Source organism: Ascaphus truei, chromosome 16 (assembly GCF_040206685.1).
Source record: "Ascaphus truei isolate aAscTru1 chromosome 16, aAscTru1.hap1, whole genome shotgun sequence".
NCBI classification, from domain to species: domain Eukaryota; kingdom Metazoa; phylum Chordata; class Amphibia; order Anura; family Ascaphidae; genus Ascaphus; species Ascaphus truei.
Genome location: NC_134498.1, coordinates 8,957,921 through 8,963,721, shown reverse-complemented (window position 1 = coordinate 8,963,721; position 5,801 = coordinate 8,957,921). Strand labels below are relative to the sequence as shown.

Below are 5,801 nucleotides of genomic sequence, written 5' to 3'. Positions count from 1 at the left end.
GTACGGTATAATGGTTATACAGTACATTACTTTTGTCTCTCTCTCTCTCTGTGTCTGTCTCTCTCTCTCTGTGTCTCTCTCTCCCTACTGTATGTCCCTCTCTCTGTCTCTCTCTCATTCTCTGTCTCTCTCTCTCTGTGTCTCTCTCTCTCTGTGTCTCTCTCTCATTCTCTGTCTCTCATTCTCTGTCTCTCATTCTCTGTCTCTCTCTCATTCTCTGTCTCTCTCTCATTCTCTGTCTCTCTCTCTCATCCCTGTATGATAGGTACAGTATGTTCCAACTCTATTTTTTGCTCTTCTTTTCCGTTTGAGAGGAGGGAGTCCCTCACCTCTTCAGCCACACACCAGGAACGCTGGATTGCTTTCAGACGCTCGTAGAGGCGGATACAGTTTTGGATTGCAGGCACTGATTTATCTGGTAAGTACCGCAAACATGCTTGAACAAGGGCCGTAGACATTTTATTTGATGGTTTAGATTATCATTGTCTGTGGTTGTTAGTTATTGGTATTAGAGTTTTTTGATGTTGTTACGAATCAAATACATTTTGAAGTAGTAATCCCCTCCGAACTGGGCATTCCTGGCCAATAATGCCCTGGCTGTAAGAGTTGAAGGGCCCAAGCAAAGCCCCCACCTCTATACACACTAACACTGCAGGGGCATCAGAGTGTCTTGTTGTCATGGCAATGGGGGGTGTCACGTGATGTAATTTGTTTAATAAATTATTTTTTAAGGTGTCCCGGTTTTTCATTTTCGAAATCTGGTCACCCTATTGATCAAGCAGAAAAAGTGAAGAAACAATTGTAGTTTTGCTAATGGACGTCATTTTGGCATATCATTAGCTTTGAGGATACCCATTAATATGAAGAAAAATAACATCGATTCCCAATGTAGCCCCCCTTCCCTGGGCCAATCGCAGATCGGGCCCCCCTCCTCTGTACTAGGGTCTGGCTACGTGTCTGAGTGTGGTGCATACCTGCTGGCAACAGGGGGGCCTGAGTCTCCCGCGATGGTATGGGGGATGACAGGATCAGGTTTCTGGGGTGAATGCCTCCGTCTCATCAGAGCAGGATGAAATTTCTCTTCAGAAGGACTTGGAGAGACTGGAAACGTGGGCAGGTAAATGGCAAATGAGGTTTAATACAGATAAATATAAGGTTATGCATTTGGGATGCAAGAATAAAAAGGCGACTTACAAATTAAATGGAGATATATTGGGGGAATCCTTGATGGAGAAGGATTTAGGGGTGCTTGTAGACAGCAGGCTTAGCAATAGTGCCCAATGTCATGCAGTAGCTGCAAAGGCAAACAAGATCTTATCTTGCATCAAACGGGCAATGGATGGAAGGGAAGTAGACATAATTATGCCCCTTTACAAAGCATTAGTAAGACCACACCTTGAATATGGAGTACAATTTTGGGCACCAATCCTAAGAAAAGACATTATGGAACTAGAGAGAGTGCAGAGAAGAGCCACCAAATTAATAAAGGGGATGGACATTCTAACTTATGAGGAGAGGCTAGCTATATGGGATTTATTTACATTAGAAAAGAGGCGTCTAAGAGGGGATATGATAACTATATACAAATATACAAATATAAAACACCATCTCGATTTTATCCTGCTAATAGCAAAGGCAGTTTTATTGATTCATTTTTTAATATAGTCAATAACGAGTTCATATCATTAGTAAAAAACTTTAAGTCCACAGATATTCAACATAATTTAAAGTACAATGAGCATTTAGCCCTTAAAGAATTACAGGACAATAATGAATTAATCATAAGACAAGCAGACAAAGGGGGAGGGGTAGTGCTTCAAAATAGAAGGGACTATGAAAAGGAAGCATTCCGTATATTACATGACCCTATTTACTATGGTAAACTCCCCCACGATCCTACAAATGAATACCTCAAGGATTTAAAAAATCTTTTGGATGAAGCTATTGAATCCACTGTAATTAATAAAGCTGAATTTCAATTTTTATATGCACAATTTCCAAAGGTTCCGGTGTACTATCACCTTCCCAAAATACACAAATCACTGACTGATCCACCAGGTAGGCCAATAATTTCTGGCATTAGCTCACTGACGGCCAATTTGTCTGAGTATATAGACTTTTTTTTTACAGAAATATGTAAAAGTGCAGCCATCTTACATAAAAGATACAACGGCAGTTCTCCATTTAGTGAAAACAATAAAATGGCAAGAAAACTATAGATGGGCCACTTTCGACGTCCAGTCGTTATATACCTGTATTCCCCATGATAAAGGCCTACAAGCCGTCAGTGAGACCCTAATGAAGGATCTAGAATTACACCCTCTGAATTGTGAGTTTATCGTCAATGCAATTAAATTTATACTATCCCACAATTATTTCCTTTTTCTGAATCAACATTATATTCAGAATTGTGGTACGGCTATGGGGACACGTTTTGCCCCTAGCTACGCCAACATTTACATGGGATCATGGGAGGACCAACACATATGGCATAATAATCCCTTCTCAAACCATGTAATTGTTTGGAAAAGATATATTGACGATATTCTGTGCATTTGGGAGGGTGATGAGAACACTTTGGAACTTTTTAAGATATATCTTAATAAAAACACTTTCAATTTGAGGTTTACAGCTGAATCTAATGACAGAGAGATTCACTTTCTGGACCTTCATTTAGAGTCTAGAATAGACATGAAAATTAATACTAAAACTTTCTTCAAGAAAGTGGACTCAAATAGCTTCATATTATCAACAAGCAACCATAAACGGTCCTGGATAGATAACATCCCACAGAGCCAGTTTATGCGTATAAGACGTAACTGCAGTTTATTGTCTGATTTTGAGAGCCAATCGGTGCTCTTATTTGATAAATTCATTGAACGTGGATACGATAGGGCCCTCCTTACTAAATCACTAGCAAAGGTTTATGACATGGACAGAGAGTCGCTTCTGATACAAAATAAGACTAAAATTGTGACAGAGGATAGAAATATTGACAATGTAATTAAAGTCCCCTTTGTCACTGAGTATAACTCAGTCAGTAGAAATATCCAGAAAATTATAGGTAATAGCTGGAATATTCTATGTAATGACCCTATCCTTGGCCCGTCTCTACAGTCCACACCAAGCTTCATCTACCGTAGAGCAAAAAATTTGAAACACTATCTGGCACCCAGTGATATTGGTCCCCCAATTGATTTACAATCGGGGACAACCTGGTTACCTGTAAAACCTAAGGGCAATTTTAGTTGCGGTAGATGTAAAGCTTGCAAAATGCTCCATACTGACCGTAAAAAATTCATTTCAAATACAACAAAGGAATGTTTTACGGTGAAGGACTGCATTTCTTGCAAATCCACACATGTAGTCTATTTGCTTCAATGTCCATGTGGGTACCAATATATTGGACGTACTAAAAGATATTTGAGGATTCGGATACTAGAGCACGCTAGAAACATCAAATTAGGTTTAGAACATCATAGTGTTTCTAGACATTTTAAAAATAAACATAACTGTGACTCTAGTCTTTTGAAGTATATTGGTATCCAAATTGTTAACATTGGAAGACGTGGGGGAGATAGAGACAAGATGCTTTCAAAACAGGAAAGTCTGTGGATTTATAAAATGCAAACTCTGTCTCCTCTAGGACTTAATGAAGAACTCGATGTTTGGTCCCTTTACTAAGTAATTTTAAATTATTTTAAATTATTGTTTTAAAATATAATAATTTTATAAATCTGTCATTTTAGAGTATAGGTGTATTCTCTATATAGGTCACAAAACTGGTGTTATACCTCTCCTATATATATTTTTCTTTCTTTTTTCCTCTTTCATATATACCTTATAGATCTTTTTAAATAACAATTATATTAAGTGTTTGATTTTATGTACTAATATGTGTTTTTTTATATTTTTAGCAACATCGCCGAAAAGTTTTTTGTTTGATTAATAAATATATTGTGTGTATTTTATGTAAAATAATTATGTTTGCTTGGAAACACTTGTGTTTTATTGTACCTCCCACATGAGAGGCTGGACTTTTTGATAAGCAGCCAATCATAAGAGATCTGTGGGTATATGAAGCGCCCCCATGAATTAATCCTCCATTCCCTGACGAAGTGTTGTAAACACGAAACGCGTTGGATTGAGGGCGCATTCATTTATTCCTATATACTGGATGTTTTAATACATTGTCTAATACATTGTCTAATTGCTCGCGACCTTAAGCGGGCATTATACGGGACATTCTTGGGACTTCTAGCTTCCTCAAGCAGTGACCCACTCGCGCACGACGCTGACGCCGCCCGATGACGTCACGGATGTGCGTCTAGCGTTCTCCGAGTAAGCGGCTGACGGTGAGGTTCCCTGCAGCGGCATACATAGCCGAATCATCCTCCGCCCCGTGTGGCGTTTTGAAGCTGGTGTGCAGAGGGCTGGATACAGTTGATAGGACTTTCCACCGTAACACTCGGTATCGGAGTGTTCTCTTCATCTGGAGTGGCAGTTCCCCTGCGGTGACGACTGCTGTACCCTGCATGCTGTTCCACGAGACCTGTGAGAAGCCAGCTAACCTAGAAGTCCTGTACCCTGAGCACAGATTGGTAACATGTCCATAACATGTTCTGCTTAAATCTAACTATATTGATGTACGTGTGATACTCACCAGTTTACCAATACAATTTTGTTTAAATATTGCACAATGAGGTTTTTTGCGCTGTCTCTTTCTTTGTTTTTGCACTAGTTTGGTTGTGGAGCGGTACCACGAGCGCAGCAGCATAAACCTCTCATATTGTAAACAGGTTATCCTATTTATATTATTAATATCACTAAGAGCACATTAACACATTTTTTAGAGCGCAATTCACTTTTTTCTTCTATCATTATGAGGAGAGGCTAGCTATATTGGATTTATTTACATTAGAAAAGAGGCGTCTAAGAGGGGATATGATAACTATATACAAATATATTCAGGGACAATACAAGGAGCTTTCAAAAGAACTATTCATCCCAAGGCAAGTACAAAGGACTCGGGGCCATCCCTTAAGGTTGGAGGAAAGGAAATTTCACCAGCAACAAAGGAAAGGGTTCTTTACAGTAAGGGCAGTTAAAATGTGGAACTCATTACCCATGGAGACTGTGATGGCAGATACAATAGATTTGTTCAAAAAAAGGTTGGACATCTTTTTAGATGGGACAGGTATACAGGGATATACCAAATAAGTATATATGGGAAGGATGTTGATCCAGGGATTAATCCGATTGCCAATTCTTGGAGTCAGGAAGGAATTAATTTTTCCCCTTAATGGGGTTTTTTGTTTGCCTTCCTCTGGATCAATAAGTAAGTATAGATATAGAATTAAGTATCTGTTGTCTGAATTTAGCATAGGTTGAACTTGATGGACGTACGTCTTTTTTCAACCTCATCTATTATGTAACTATGTATGTAATGGTGCTGCGCCTCCATCTCTGAGCCCCAGGAATACGGGTGGAATCCTTCCAGAGAGTCCCCCCCCCCCCCTCGGGGATGAGAGATTCCAGTCTCACACTGTATATCTTTAAAAGCAGCCGCAGCTCTTTATTCACAGCAGCAGAATAGCAGCAACAAGACTATCAATCAGGTACAGGGTGTCTTCCTCCACACAGGACTGCTCTCCCTCAGGATGGTCTCTGTGTCCCTGCCACCACCCCAGGTCAAGGGCACCCAGGGTGGGGCTAGCTCTTCCCTCGCCCCCTAAACAGGGTGAGAGGAATTGGTCCACCTCCCTAACTAAGGTTGCATCAGCTCTACTCAGAGGCTGATG

At 39.9% G+C, this 5,801-nt stretch overlaps 1 long non-coding RNA gene across 1 annotated transcript; it reads left to right on the top strand.

Annotated features, from left to right (window-relative positions):
- Window positions 1–248: 248 nt before the first annotated feature.
- LOC142467280 (uncharacterized) lies at window positions 249–4,794 on the top strand. Its single transcript, XR_012788338.1, has 3 exons — window positions 249–418; window positions 3,647–3,684; window positions 3,918–4,794. It is a non-coding gene; the product is annotated as an uncharacterized LOC142467280 (long non-coding RNA).
- The last annotated feature ends 1,007 nt before the right edge of the window (window positions 4,795–5,801 follow it).